Genomic DNA, 16676 nt, shown 5'->3' on the forward strand with positions numbered 1-16676 from the left:
AAGTTAAACCACAAGCGTTAGAAAGAAAAGATATCGGTGAGGAAGTTAGATCAAGTTGATGCAGCATGATCACTATCACAGATCTGCTGGGCCGAATGGCCTGTTCTGCTTCTAATTTCTATATAATTCTGTGCAGGGGTCCTCCAGCTTCTTCTGACTTCCCCTTAGCTCTCCACTTCTGTCCTATCTTCAAACCTTTCTGAGGACCCAGGCAGTAAGACCAGCATTAACTTTATGCTGAACTTTTAATAGCAGCAGGAACAACAATGGTCATGCTGACTGTTCCACCATTCCTGCAGGGTGACCAGGATCATTCACCCAAACTACAGTCTCTTCCAGTGAAGAAGGCATTTGGTATGCTTTCCTTTATTGGTCAGAGTATTGAGTACAGGAGTTGGGAGGTCATGTTACGGCTGTACAGGACATTGGTTAGGCCACTGTTGGAATTTTGTGTGCAATTCTGGTCTCCTTCCTATCGGAAAGATGTTGTGAAACGCGAAAGGGTTCAGAAAAGATTTCTAAGGATGTTGCCAGGGTTGGAGGATTTGAGCTTTTGGAGAGGCTGAACAGGCTGGGGCTGTTTTCCCTGGAGCGTCGGAGGCTGAGGGGTGACCTTAAAGAGGTTTACAAAATTATGAGGGGCATGGATAGGATAAATAGACAAAGTCTTTTCCCTGGGGTGGGGGAGTCCAGAACTAGAGGGCATAGGTTTAGGGTGAGAGGGGAAAGATATAAAAGAGACCCAAGGGGCAACGTTTTCACACAGAGGGTGGTGCGTGTATGGAATGAGCTGCCAGAGGAACTGGTGGAAGCTGGTATAATTGCAACATTTAAAAGGCATTTGGACGGGTATATGAATAGGAAGGGTTTGGAGGGATATGGGCTGGGTGCTGGCAGGTGGGACTAGATTGGGTTGGGATATCTGGTCGGCATGGACGGGTTGGACCAAAGGTTCTGTTTCCATATTGTACATCTCTATGACTCTATGACTCTGAATGGGTCTGCCACGCTCGAACAGGCGTGAATCTGTGCAATCCTTTACCATAGTGGGCTATCAAGACTGACACTTTAATAATGTTCCAGGCTGAGATAGGTAGATTGTTTATTTGGTATGGGAAGCGAGGATTATGGAGGAAAGTAGAGCTGAGGATTATCAGATCAGCCAATGTCGAAGCAGACCTGACGGGCTGAATGACCTCATTCTGCTCCTATATCGTATGGCCTTATGGTTCCTCACCTCAGCAAACCTGATGCTACTCTTTCATACTTTTTATTCACATTTAGACCTAATGGGGATGGGGCAAGGGTGACAATGTCACATCAGGGTAGCAGAGAGAAGTCTTAATCTGACTTTGTAGAACTCAGCCAAGAGCCTGCTTGCTGAAGGAGACTTGGGGGTAGGTTACCGAAACTCAGCAGACAGTGATGTACGCTGACTGTTGGTTGCAACATTACTCCCAGTTAATCTATTATTAATGCATCCCATATGTTTGTTGGCATTTGCCTGAACTGAATTATACTCAGCAGCAATTACCCAAGGCTTGTTGGGTGAATAGGCCAAGCATTCCCTGTGGAATAATTACGTTTATACCCATCAGCTCTCAACACCATTATTATAACATTCAAAGCTGTAAATGAGTTATGAAATAATTAGTCTAAGGTTTTAAATGATGAAGTTGGAGAAATTTTGTGTTTTCCATTGCCTGAAGGAGAGACTCATATGTGATGATTTAATTCAAAAGAAAATATAACAAATAGAATTGAAAAAAAAATCACCCCTAATTTCCAACTTTAATGCAACGTCTGATCAGTCATCACATTGCTATATTAACAAACATCAATGCCATTGCCTACTTCTTTATGTTGAACTGAACTAACATTCTCGAAATGTTAGTTTACAATGGACTGATCTGCAACGCATATTCTTTACCTCTCACACTGTCAGCCTTAATTGGCTCAAATTGTCGCGTTCTCACTTCTGAGTCAGTCCAGGGACTTGAACCTCACGACACTTCAAAAGCAGTTCATTGGGGGCAAAGTGATTTTGAGATGTGCTAGCAAGTGGTGTAGAAATTTACAAGTATCAATAAATAGATCTGTTCTTGTTCTTTTCAATTCTATTAGGCAAACACATTGGGCACTCTGCATCAAAGCGACAGAGTTATATTTTCCTTTGAATGGGAAATCATCACATATGAGTCATTCTTCAGGCAATGGAAAATGCAAAATTTCTCCTTTTTTATCATTTAAAACCTTAGATTAATTATTTCATAACTCATTTATGGCTTACAATTTTATACTAATGGTATTTAATAAACAGAGGCTCCCACACAATGCAATTCTGCCATGATATGGCTTGTGGGAGCAACAAGTTCCACTAATCTGTCCAGTTCATTTAAATCTGCTCTTTATTTACTATCCTTTCACAGAAGTACTGTAGATTTGAAAAATATTTATTTAAACAAAGAACTACAAGAAGAATGTGCAATTATATCGAATAGTCAACCTTCCATAGGCATGAATGTGCTTGGGAACCACAATTAATGACTTATCTCCTCATTTCCACAATATGAAGGATAGGTTCCCAATTCAGTGTGAAATCCCATTCCAAGTCAGAGCTGGACTCTCCCATGTTTCTGTAGCATGGCCCCCTGCTAAGTCTATCAATGCACCATGTATTCCCTGCATTCCCATCCGTCTTTTCTTATGTGTTGTCCCATGGATATTTCGATCTAAGTCCCTGCAGCGTAGTTCATGTGAAGCCTCACACTCTGAAGAATTGGCATCTATATAAGACTTTCCCATGCTCATTCCTGAAAAAGAGCTTATGCTGGAAACGTTGATTTTCCTGCTCCTCGGATGCTGCCTGACCGGCTGTGCTTTTCCAGCACCAGACTCTCGACCCCCACTTTCCCCCATGAAGGTCTGGCTGAAAACAAGTGGCTCACTGTGTGCAGATCCCACCTTGATGTTACTTTGTAAAGTACAAGCCACACCAATATCTGAGTTGTTAGCTACAAGGGTGAGACAAGCCACTGCTGGTCAGGTGGTGGTTCTTGGGTGTCTGGAAAGAGAAAGACACAAGGAAGGGTAAGGTTGTGGTGAAGAGAGAAGGGAAAAGGAAAAGGCACATGGAGACACCATCTGCAATGTCGGCATCAGGAGAGATTGTGGAACGAGAGAAGATAGGTTGTGAGAAGTTGCATTATATCTGTCATCTTGTACCTTTATCGCCCTGCTCCTGACCGTGTTCTGACAATTCCAACAGTGACCAACAGTGTCCCTTCCATTGGGAGTAAAGATGTTAGTCCTGGCAATTAGAGGCATCTCCTTGCATTCAGGAGAGGGGGTGGTGATGCGTGCCAACCAGTGTGATACCAAAGTGATTGGGTGATTTGCCTGTCACAATTGAATAGTTGCCAGAGTGTGCAGGATATGAGATGTGGATGTGAGAGTTGCGACTAAGTCTGCAAAGTGAGTATGTTCAAGATTGAGATAGATTGAATTTGTGCACCAAAGCATAGAGTTAAAAGATAAGAGAATGAGGTATGGGAAACAAGAAAGTGGTGTTGATAATGATGTTCAGCCATGACCATATTCAATGTTGGTTGAACCAGGCCTCATGAGCCATACAAATTACCCTTGCTCGTACTTTTAGTATCAATAGAAAATCATGTATTTATACATCACCCTTACCACTTTGCAGTCAGAGCAGAAAATGATGGAAGCACTCTTGATTTGCCATATCAATGGTTGATAGAACCATGGTGACCATCAGATCCTGTAAGGCCTCAGGAAAAGACTGGAAGCCATGGGGTGTTGCGATCTCTGATGTCTGGCATCCAAAGATCTGAAACAATGAAGACTTTATATCAGGCAATTTTGCAAAGTCTTCTTGCAATCCGCCAGCTTCATTCCAAAGACATTCTGCCACTCACAATCATATCCTTCTACCCAATATCTTGAGGTCCCAATGGTTCTGATAATTGTAGAATCCCTACAGTGTGGAAACAGGCCCTTCAGCCCAACAAGTTTACACTGACCCTCCACCCAGACCCATTCCCCCTATCCTATATTTATCCCTGACTCATGCACCTTTACACTATGGGCAATTTAGCATGGCCAATCCATCTAACCTGCACATCTTTGGCCTGTGGGAGGAAACTAGAGCACCCGGAGGAAACCCTCGCAGTCATGGAGAGAACGTGCAAACTCCACACTGACAATCACCTGAGGCTGGAATTGAACCCAGGTCCCTGTTGCTGTAAGGCAGCAGTGCGAACCACTGAGCCACCGTGCTGCCCAAATTATGTTTAGCCCACACTGGCCAATTTTGGATATATGCTAAAGAGATGGACGGGACATTTGAGGGCAAATTTGCATGTCCCAAACGGGTATAGATCAAGCTTGTACCATGCTTGGACAAACTCCCCATACCCCAGCCCTCAGCCTCATCAAACTATGGCCCAAATGAGGTAGACTAACTCAGACACCATAGAACACATATTACTAGAACATTCTCGGAAACTATGATGTGAAACATTTGTACTTTACCAAGCTTACTTAAACCCATATATCAGGATATTTCACCAATTCTGCGCCACCAATGGAGCACGAGAATGGAGGGTTGTGCTGATGACCTTATGGCTGGGGTTGTGGTATCAGCTAACGTGTGCTATATTAGGTTGAAAAAAGTCTTCATAAAATCAGTCACGGAGATAGCCTTAGCACCTAACACGATGATGAAGATGGGAAAAATGTGTAATGCCCTCCCTGTGCTCCAGAATTATTCCTGGTTGTCTTTGAAACCCAACAGGCTCTGAAAATTCTTCACCTTGTTCTTGAGTTGTCACTGTTCAAGTGAGAACAAGCCTTTGGCTTAATGGCAGTAATCTCATCAGTAACTTCAGTGTTCAAACCCCACTCCATACATTTACCTTTACACCTGAAATACTGCACATAGTTTTAGGTGCTCACATCTAGGGAGGCCTACACTTGCCTTGAAGGCAGTCCAGTGAAGATTTACTAATGAGATGAGACGGTGTGCCTGTGATCAGAGGTTGACTCAATATTCTTTGGAATTTTGAAGAGTGAGGGGGGTATTGAAGAATATAAGATTGTGAAAGTGTGAATACTGATACTGATTGGGAAATCTAGGACATGGAGCTGCTGTCCCAGGATAAGAGGCCAATCTTTTATAATGGAGGTGAGGAAAACGTACTTTAGTCAAAGCATTGTAAAGCTTTGGAATTCTACATTGCAGCAGGCTGTGAAAGCACCATAAGTGAATATTTTTAGTCTCTCAGGCAATCAAGGGAATGGGCAGGAAAATGAAGCTGAATCCCACAACTGTATTGAATGGAGGAGCTGGATCAAAAGGCCATGGGATCTATCTGTGTAGATTGTGGGAGCCGAGAAAGTCCTCCCATTGCTTATCAACAGGGACTGTGACAATACTATGGCTTTAAGAGAGATTTTGAGCTATGGGTGAAAAGCGATCTGTTCCAAGCCAACAAAGGAAACAACATGTGAGGCCTTGAGTTTTTCTTTACTGTTGGAACAATAGAAGCAGCCTGAAAGGGTGAGGTCAGGCTCCCACAGAACTAGGGTTCTAAATTAGCTTTCAGTAATTGATGGGGCTTTGAACCAGCCTTACATCTCTCCCTGCTAGAGGAAAATGCTGAAGTCTCTCTCTCTTTCTTTCTCTCTCTCTCTCTCACTCACTCAGCCAGAATCTTTTCTTGGTGTTCTTTCCTCCTGGATTGGAGAAACATTGCACATGAGACAATCTGTTTCACTGAATTTGCTTTTGCCAGGGATGTGTTTATGAGATATTACTATACTAGGGCAGTTTTTATTAAGTCATTAAATAATCTATTATTCTAAGTTTTCCAATTGAGTTAAAACTAATTCATTTTTTCTTTCTTGTATTTTAACTGTTGAGCAAGAATAAAGTGTGTTTTTGCTTAGAGCCGAGTAGCATAACCAATCTAATTACATCTGAAACACAACAGCTTTGTCTTTAAATAAGAAAAAAGTTAGGGTGCAGGATATCTCCTTGATATATTTGAGGGGGGTTTGGTCTAGTCCATAACAGGACAAAGATGGTTACTGTCAGAATATCCTTCCAGTAGATACACCCTGGGCTGTGAACATGGGTGGGAACTCATAAATTAGGAACAGGATTAAGCCTTTTGACCCCTCCAATCTGCTCACCCCTCCCCCCAACTTGATAAGATCATGGCTGATTTGCTCATTGCATTACACTATTTACTTGTCTACTCACTTGGTCAGTCAACACTCTGTCTAACTCAGCCTGACAAACATTCAAAACTCCTACCTCCACTGTTCTCTGGGGAAGAGAATTTCACTGACTAAGGGTGGTCTGAGACAAGAAAGCCCTTCCTATCTCTGCCTTAAGAAGAGGGCCCCTTAGTTCCCATCTTTTTCACACCAGGAATCATCCTTCTAGCGTCGATCTCGTTAAGATCCCCCAGGATTTTATACATTTCCAGACTTGGAAGAACTAGAGAATGGAAATTTTGTCTTGATACCATGGCCGCTTGTAACTGAATTACCTCAGACCCGCATGCTCGTGACAGGGAACTAACTTCATTGGCCCTTGGAGGGTTTTTTTTCACTAAGATTAAAGAACATTCTCTAACACAATGTTTTTATTACACTCTACACTTGATGTTTGATGCGTTGCACGCTCAAGGTCAAAAATGTAGCTGTTTGAGTTTCACATGATCTGCACCATAAATGCTTACACTGGTCTTTTGCTTTGGGCTGAGTTGCCCAATTGAAATTCCAATCTTTAGTTTACAGTTTCACTTCCAGTGAAAATACATTCGCACAATCTGAAAGGAAAAGTCTAACAATGTAGTAGAAGGATTTTCATTCTTTTCTGTCAAAAGTATTCCCTAACGTATCTGCAAGAGGTAACCTGGTACAACTTTATTCATACTGTTGAAAATGACCTGTTTAACGAAAGGCAAACATTCTTACTAAGTGCCCAGTCCACCACATTGAGTAATCATATTTAAAATTGTGAAAAATACTGCTATCTCCTGCCTGTATATGTAGCAATTCACCTTAAAGAGTAACCTGTTTTCAAATGTCAGAGCTGCTGATGCACCAAGTAATCTGCATTCGTTCATGCCACCTCTAGGAGGCGCAATGCAAGGTTGGAGCCTGATGAACATAAATGCTGCAGTTCTGTTTGTGAACTGACTGATTCCTGAAGAAGGGCTTATGCCCGAAACGTCGACTCTCCTATTCCCTGGATGCTGCCTGACCTGCTGCGCTTTTCCAGCAACACATTTCCAGCTCTGATCTCCAGCATCTGCAGACCTCACTTTCTCCTCAAAGACTGGGGATTGATGCCTCTTAAACCTCACCTAAAATTTCCCTTCACATTTCCATTCAGAGTAGTAAACACATCGTCATCTCGACTGGTTCATAATTAAGTCCAGTTGCCCACCAAGTTTCAAAGATATTGTTGAGAACTGATTACTTGTCACACCAGATGACAAAGCAAATTCCAAAAGCTGACTGGTTAGCCTGGTGCTGTATCTCTGCATTGCATGCTCCATTCTGATATTGCAAAGATCGGTGACAGATTGATTAGTGCTTTATGGTTTTAAGATATTTGCAGTCAACTACAGAAATAAACCCATGTTATCCATCTGTGCAAGACTAGATTGGGGCTATGAGAATATTGTAAAACAGAAATGGGAATTTATATCATGGGAACTTTGATAAATAAGCTTTTTAAATAATTATTTCACAATTATTGTCTATCCCTAAATCCCTTGCTAAGGTAGTGATGAGCCTCTTCTTGAGCTACCATATGGTACAGCTACTCTCAATACTCTCGAAGAAGGCAGTTCCAGGATTTTGACCTTGTCACACTGAGGGAATGATACAGGGCTCTTAGTTTGGAGGGGAATATGCAGGTCATGGATTGATAGAGATGTACAGCATAGAAACAGATGCTTCAGTCCAATTCGTCCATGCCGAACAGGAATCCTAAATTAATCTAGTCCCATTGGCCAGCTTTTGGCCCAAATCCCTCTAAACTATTCATATTCATATACCCATCCCGAAGCCTTTTAAATGTTATAATTGTACCAGCCTCTTCCACCTCTTCTGGCAGCTCAGTCCATACACGCACCACCCTCTGCGTGAAAAAGTTGCACCTCAGGTTCTTTTTAAATCTTTCCCCTTCACCTTAAACCCATGTCCTCTAGTTTTGGACTCACCTACAGTGGGAAAAAGATGCTGTCCATGCCCCTCATGATCTTATAAATCTCTATAAGGTCATCCCTCAGCCTCCAACGCTCCAGGGAAAACAACCCAGACTATTCAGCCTCTCCCTAGAACTCAAACTCTCCAACCCTGCCAACATCCTTATAAATCTTTTCTGAACCGTTTCAAGTTTCACAACATCTTTCCTACATCAGGGAGACCAGAATTGCACGCAATATTCCAACAGTGGCCTAACCAATGTCCTGTACACCTGCAACATGACTTCCCAACTCTGATACTCAGTGGTCTGACCAATAAAGGAAAGCATACCAAATGCCTTCTTCACTATCTTATCTATATGCGACTCCACTTTCAAGGAGCTATAAACCTGCACTCTAAGATCTGTTTGTTCAGCAACAGTCCCCAGGAGTTTACCATTAACTGTATAAGTCCTGATCTGATTTGTCTTTCCAAAATGTCTCACATTTATCTAAATTAAACTCCATCTACCACTCCTCAGCACCTTGGTACATCTGATCAAGATCCCATTGAACTCTGAAGTAACCTTTTTCACTGTCCACTATACCTCCAATTTTGGTGTTATCTTCAAACTTACTAACTATACTTCCTTTGTTCACATCCAAATCATTTATATAAATGATGAAAAGCAGTGGACCTAGTAATGATCCTTGCAGCACACTACTGGTTACAGGCCTCTAGTTTGCTGGCATTTGTGGTATATCAGTCTGACAGGGTTAACATTGAGAATACAAAAGTGCTACTGGCTATAATATGCTATATGGACTTGTAGGGTGACTAGTTTAGCAAGGTGTGAGATCTAAAGTTTTGATCCTCTTCAAAGTCTTTGCAATAACCTAATTTTATCAATGTAACCTGTAACGAGTTGTTGACTTCCAATAAACTATATTTTGTTAACTACAGAGACTCTTCTTGTTAGACAATGAAGTCATTACCTTCTTCCACAGTGGACCAAGCAGATCATGGAGCCAAAGAGCTGTACAACATGGAATCAGACCCTTCGGTCCATGCCGACCAGATATCTTAAAATAATCTAGTCCTGTTTGCCAGCATTTGGCCCAGGTCCCTCTAAATACTTCCATCCTGTAGTTGCTCACAATTGAAGACAATGATGATGGCAACCTTCAATATGAGTCACGATGTGGAGGTGCCAGTGTTGGACTGGGGTGGAGAAAGTCAGAAGTCACACGACACCAGGTTATCATCTAATGGGTTTTTTTGAAGATGCAAGCTTTCGGAGCACTGCTCCTTCATCAGGTAGTTGCCTGTAACCTGGTGTCGTGTGACTTCTGACTTCAATATGAGTAGCAGTGCACATAATGCAGCAAGCTGGCACACCCAGACAACAGTGTCACCATGCATCTACAACCCTTGCCTTTCCAGGTGGGAGAGTTAGCTGGTTTGGAAGGTCCTTTCAAAGGAGTCTGGATGTGTTGGTGCAGTGCAATTTGTAGATGGTGCGCACTTGTGCCATTGTGCGTCAATGGTGGAGGAAGTGAATGTGGATTGTAGTGGATGGGGTGCCAATCAAATGCGTTGCTTTGAACAGGTTGGTGGCCGCTGGGGCAGAGGTGAAGTTTGGGTTCCCCTCAGCTTCTGCATCATTGAGACTGTCCTAGCACCAACACATCGCTACTGCGGCGGGGGCTAGTTTAGATTCCCAGCTGCCTGGCCCATGGCTCATGATGGAAAACTTAACAGCAAGTACTGGAAAACTGAACACCTTTTCTTTTTTATTTAGTTTTCTGCCTTCATAATCTATGTTTTGGTTTACTTTTCTGTATTTTTAAGATGGCGCCGGAGAGTGGCGACATTATACATCGCTTTCCATTGTATTTTGCAACAAAAATAAATAAATAAAATCATTATTGGAGTTGCACTCATCAAGTCAAGTCGGAAACATTCCATCATATTCCTGTCTTGTAGATTGTTTATTATGTTATTTTTCTTTAAACATGACAATGCACAGATATAGAATTTTGCAAAATAAAACTCCTTCTGGATGCAGTAAATTTAAAGAAATCATTTTGCCCAGAAAGATTGCAAATTATGAGCTTTTTAAATGCATGCATGCTCAGTCAAGTCAGGGAGCAAGATCTGTAAAATTGCACTTAGCAGCAAATAAATGTATAGAAAACAATTTTTCCCTTCAGTGCAATGATAAGCCTCAATTTACATAATGACTTGATCAAATGTGTCTGTGCCTGTATATGGCATTTTCAAAGGCAGTGTTTTTTAGGTATAACAGGAGAACTGACAGGAGTTCAGCTAATAGCAATGTGTTTTCAATTAATGATGATAAAATGTTTAGCCTGTGTTGTCCCAAATCTCAGTAAGCAGCTGAAGATCTGTTTCCAAGTTCACTCGATTGAACTGATGGACAGAGAGTAACAATCCAGGGACCTGCTGTGACTACCCCTCCCCAAGCATTAATGCGCCCCACTCATCCCAGGGAGCTCCCATTCTACCAGTCACCCTTGGGAAGTGCTCCATCTGCAAGAGATATCCTGTATTTGTATGCCTCTGTTGCGAGGTTAGTCCCTGTTTCTCTCACTAGGGTTTATGAAGTACGTGTCAGGCTGTGTCTGTCCTGACTCCAAACCACAGCACTGTGGGCTAGGTAGGTGCAGGAGGTGACTTGGAATGTGGATAAGCAACCCATCCTGTGAAGGGCTGGGAAAGGAGCACAGGCAAAATTGGAGATGGTAGCAATTTTAAATGGCAAGGATGAAAAAGAAACAGCGCCAGGGTCCTGGGCTCAATTCCCACCTCGGGTGACTGTCTGTGTGGAGTTTGCACATTCTCCCCGTGCCTGCGTGGGTTTCCTCCAGGTGCTCCGGTTTCCTCCCACAGTCCAAAGACTTGCAGGTCAGGTGAATTGGCCGTGGTAAATTGCCCATAGTATTCAGGGATGTGTAGGTTAGGTGCATTAGTTGGCATAAATGTAGGGGAATGGGTCTGGGTGGGTTTCTCTTTGGGGGGTTGGTGTGGACTTGTTGGGCTGAAGGGCCTGTTTCCACACTGGAGGGATTCTATGAAACGTTTAGAGGTTAACAGAAAGAAGGAAGTATGGGCATAGCTTGGAAGATGAAATGGCAGGAAACACAACGTGTGTCAGGAAATACCCAGAGGAAGTGATGTGTATGCATAAGCAGAGCACTCTCTCTGGGTGACTATACATATATGACAGGTAACTAGTGTAAACAAACATTCTCAGGTCGATTGGAGCCTTGGAATGAGCAACATCAGAGAGAGAAATGGGTGTAATGACAGACAGCAGCCATATCCCTTACTTGGAAACAAGGATCTTAAATGTAATGGTTAGAAAAGTGCTGTTGTCATGGTAACCCAGAACCACAGGCCAATGCTGGAGGGACAAGGGTTTGAAGCCACCATAGCAGGGGGTGAACTTTGAATTCAATAAACACCTGACTTTTTTTTTAAAGGAGAAATAAATAGATATTTTAGTTTAACAGTGACCATTGAAGATTGGATGGTGTGGTAGCTCAGTGGTTCGCACTGCTGCCTCACAGCGCCAGGGACCTGGGTTTGATTCCACCCTCGGGCAACTGTCTGTGTGGTGCTTGCATGTTCTCCCTGTGTCTGCGTGGGTTTCCTCCCACAGTCCAAACATGTGCCGGTCAGGTGAACTGGCCATGCTAAATTGCCCATAGTGTTAGGTGCATTAGTCAGAGGGAAATGGGTCTGGGTGGGTGACTCTTCGGAGGGTCGGTGTGGACTGGTTGGGCTGAAGGGCCTGTTCCTACATTGTAGGGAATCTAATCTCATTGTTGTTGAAAGAAAAACCCATCTTGTTCATGAATGTCCTTCAGGGAAGGAAGCTGCCATCCTTATCTGGTCTGGCCTACATGTGACTCCAGCCCCACAACAATGTGGTTGACTCTTAACCACCACTGATATGGCCTAGAGAACACAGAATCCCTATAATGAGAAAGCAGGCCATTCAGCCCACACCAACACTCTAAAGAGCACCACCCAGACACAATATTCTACCCTTGCATTTCCCATGGCCAATCCACCTAACCTGCACAGCTTTGGACTGTGGGAGGAAACCGGAGCATACCCACGCTGACATGGGGAGAATGTGAAAAGTCCACACAGAGAGTCGTATGAGGATGGAGTTGAATCTGGGTCCCTGGCACCGTGAGGCAGCAGTGCTGACCGCTGAACCACCACGCTGCCCAGAGGAGTGCATCAGTTCCAGAGAACAAATGCTAGCCTTTGTACCATCACTCATTCTGTTGGGGATGGCGGTTTGCCCAAACTGGGCTGAAAGCCACATTATTCTCCATCAGATTAAAGTGCAAAGCACATGATAATCCAATCGTTCACGTTTGGCAATCAGAAAAAAAGTCAAACACGCTGGAGAGGCAGATGGTCAGTGAGATTCAGTCTGGGAAACCTGTCATCCTTAAAGTAAAGCAGTAATGCAGATCATTCACTGGCTGATATTTTACAACACAATGTCGTACAACTCTAATTAGATGCCTGGTACTGATTTGACACAAGACCGTTATGCAAAAGCACGCCCTCCACGCCCTGACCTGTATTTTTATATAGGCCAGACTCAAGGAAGGAAAGAAGGTTTCCGATTTCTCGACAGACCCCCAAAGCGAAACAAAATCTGTGAAGTCTCTTGCAGGCCTGAGTTCAGGTTGCAACAAATTTGGCATTCATTTTATTCATTTCATTCAGTAAAAGGTGTGAAATAAACTCAAAATGATTAGATTGCAGGAGTTCTCGACCACCAGTCGACATGATGTTCTGAAAAGTCCAACACATGTTAACCTATAAAGTTATAACAGATCAGAGTTCATATAGATCCCAGGTAGATATGTACAGTGATGTGCTGGTTTCTTTACTGACTCAGCAATCCTGGCAACTGACTCAGAAGAATATGAGAACATAGTGTATTGCCTTAGTCTGGGAATTTGAATGTAGGACGTCCTCATCTCAAGCTGTACCTCTGTGGCTGAAAATCGTAACTCTCAGTGAAACAGAATCATAGAATTTTCAGCAGTGATTCACCTGAGGCCCACTGAAGATGTTACCTCGGGTGAGGATACGTTTGGAAATGAACCTTCCACCTCAGCGAGCAAACCTACATCCAGAATCATAGAGTCATAAAATCATACTGTACAGAAAAGACCCTTCAGCCCACCAAGTCTGCGTCACCAAAAATATACTACTACCTACACTGGCCCCACTCTCCCACAGTAGGTCCATAGCCTTAAATGTTATGACACATCAAATGCTCATCCAAGTACTTGTTCAAGGTTGTGAGGTTTCCCCACATCCCTCCCCCCCTCCCCATCACCCCCAACTTGGGCAGTACATTCAAGATTCATACCACCCTCTGGGTGAAATTTCTTCTCCTGAAATACCCTCTAAACCTCCTGCCGTTCACTTTATAATCATGGCCCCTTGTTGCTGACCCTTCAACTAAGAGGAACAGCTGCTTTCTATTCACCCGCTCCTTGTAATCTTATACACATCTATCAGGTTCGCCTCCAACCTTCCCTGCTCCAAGGAAAACAACCTGAGCTTATCCAGCCTCTCTTCATCGCTGAAAGGCTCCACTCTGGCAACATCCTGGTGAAGCTCCTCAGCACCCACTGCATACAATCAAATCCTTCCTAAAGTGCAGGGGCCAAAAACACACAGTTCTCCAAATGTGGCCTAACCAGAGTTCTGTACAGCTCTCTCATGACCTTCCTGCTCTTATAATCTATATCAGATTAGCTTTAAACAAAGAATTCCTGTATTTAAATATATTAAAAATGGAAACAACTGGTATTGGTGAAAATGGCAACTCATGACCCTTTAGCAAAGGAAACGGTAGATTTCCTGTAGTCCAATGAGCTACGTAATCATATTTCAGGACTGTTGTGATAGTACAAGGATACGTCCTGTCTCCAACACATTCCTGATGTTTCTCATATCTTCTCTTGTCCTTGAGATCATTGAGAAGAAAGTTAGTGTCTAAAATGGAGCTCCAATTCACTGTCGTTGGTTTTGTACTGATTTGACCGCAGTATCTCTGTGGATATCTGCATGGTGTGAGGAGAGACACATCCACCAACACACTCTGACATCTGCTTAAACGGCTGACACTTCAGTTTGCAGGATCATGAATTCAGATTGGTGCAGCTAATTTAAAAGACAGCCTGTCACCTTAATGAATATAACTGAAGTAACAAGCACATCACAAGTAACAAGGATCTCCACAAGCATTAGCTATGAGTGCACTGTGGTTTGATCTTGTGGTTTGGGCCAAACTTCAAATGGTGGCCACCTCAGAGATTTCAATCAGTGCAAAAAATATCCAAAGAAGATTCAGAGAACTTCAGATTCAGAGAAAACTGGAAAGGGGAAAGTAAGCCGGGGGACAGGCTAATGGAGGTCTTTGAGGCTGTGATGAATGGCCACAGTTAATCCTGTTTTCGAAGCTACATCAGCATTTATTGTTTTCTTATTTTAAAGATCTGAAGGGGTTTGTGTCAGTGTCAAGGACTGGATTTAGTGCTAGCGGCCTGATTCCTGCTGCTAGGACTGAAAGCAGAAGGGAACAGTCATGTTTGGAAGTCAGTGGGGCCTGGCCAGATGGGAGCCCTCTCAGGACGGTCAGTCAGAGAGCCAACTGGGAACGGTGGCCATTTCTTGAATTGCACTTGGAGCAAAAGCAGACATGGATGCGCCTCCATGGCAAGATCAGTGGACCCTGGGCCTGCTTCTTCCACCAGCTCCCAGCAAGGTGTAGGTAGGAGGGAGTAGCTCCACTACCATATACTAGTGGAGAGGGGGATAGTGATGGTGGAGGTGGTGCCTCATGCATCAAAGAGAGCCCAAAACACAGGCTGCCACCCTCCCATCACCAGGAGCACCTCCCCCCAGGCTGTAGCCAGATCAATCTCTGTCGAGGCCCACAATTGGTCATCTGTCACCTCCCCCTGCTGTTGGCAAGATGGCATGGCAGTGGGCAGAGACAGGCAATTCACCCACCCCTTTTTCAAAGGCCATCTCAACAGCCTTCCTGCCACTCAGCTCAATCCTAGCGATCAGCCCAATGTTGGGGGAAATCTGCAAATAGAAGGCAGTCAATGATAAACTCAATAAGGATGTCAGGAGAAACAGAAGGAACTAAAAAAAATGGAACCTGTTACCTAAAGGAGTGGCTGAGGGGAACAACAACAGGAAACAGGAAGTGAAGGTGATGCTGATAGGGTTAGGTGAAGAAGGGTGGGAGGAGACCCAGAGACTGTCAGGCAAACCGATCTGTTTCTGAGCCTTCACTATAATTTCCGGGAGGCCAAGTCAGGCAGACCTGAGAAACAGACTTGCATCTTCACAACGTTGCTCAGCAGAAAGGAATGGAACGAAGATGCATTTATAAGGAACCTTCATGAGCTCAAGATGTTGAAAAGTGCTTAGCTGCCTATTAAACATTTCTAAAAGCTGTTTTCCAGTATTTTCCAACCTATCTGTCCTCTGCTGTCCATTTTCACAAAATCCTTTCTTTAGAATAAAAAGTGGTGAGCACCTTGGGCTATAGGGAGAATCAAAGCACAATCAGACAAGAAGCCCATTGAGACTGAATTTAATATTGGGTGCATCTCTGCACCTTTTAAGCTTTTGCTAAGTGGTCTGGTGAGTGATATTCGTGCCACACAAATGCCAGATATTGACCATCTCCAACAATAGAGAAGCTAATCATCACTGCTTGACGTAAAATGGTGTTACCATCACTGAACCCTACACTATCAACATGCAGGGGGGTTACCATAGATCAGAAACACAACTGGACTCACCACATAGCTACCAGAATAGGTCAGAGGCTAGAAATACTGCAGTGAATAACTCACCTCCTGACTCTCCAAAGCCTCCCACCATCTACAAACCACAGGTCAGGAGTGTGATGGAATACTCCCCACTTGCCTGGATGGGTGCAGCTCCAATAATACTCAAGAAGTTTGACACCATCCAGGACAAAGCACCCCATTTGATTGGTATCATGTCCACAAATATTCACTCTCTTCTCCAGTTACACTCAGTAACAGCAGTGTGTACCTTCTATAAAGATACACTGCAAAAGTTCTCCAAGGCTCCTTAGACAGCATCTACGAAACAGGTATATGAGGAACACATTCCTTCAAGTTCCCCTTCAAGTCACTCAACATCCTGACTTGGACATATATGGCTCAACACTCAGTCGGAATCCTGGAATCCCCTCTCTAATGTTATTATGGGTCTAACTACAGCGACTGCCAGTGGTTCAAGAAAGCAGCTGACCACCACCTTCTCAAGGACAAATATGGGATGGGTCATAAATGCTGGTTCAGACAGCAACACCCCCATCCCACTAATTA

At 43.5% G+C, this 16676-nt stretch overlaps 1 long non-coding RNA gene across 3 annotated transcripts in view; it reads right to left on the reverse strand.

Annotated features, from left to right (window-relative positions):
* The window catches only part of LOC122555538 (uncharacterized), a 66656-nt gene that overhangs the window by 37592 nt on the left and 12388 nt on the right, over window positions 1-16676 (reverse strand). For all 3 annotated transcript variants that reach the window (XR_015758922.1, XR_006313289.2, XR_015758923.1), the window contains one exon: window positions 3697-3850. This is a non-coding gene — a long non-coding RNA (uncharacterized LOC122555538). The remainder of the gene's footprint in view (window positions 1-3696; window positions 3851-16676) is intronic.

Source organism: Chiloscyllium plagiosum, unplaced genomic scaffold (genome assembly GCF_037043375.1).
Source record: "Chiloscyllium plagiosum isolate Xiang-an unplaced genomic scaffold, Cpla_swu_hap1 HiC_scaffold_12, whole genome shotgun sequence".
NCBI classification, from domain to species: Eukaryota; Metazoa; Chordata; class Chondrichthyes; order Orectolobiformes; family Hemiscylliidae; genus Chiloscyllium; species Chiloscyllium plagiosum.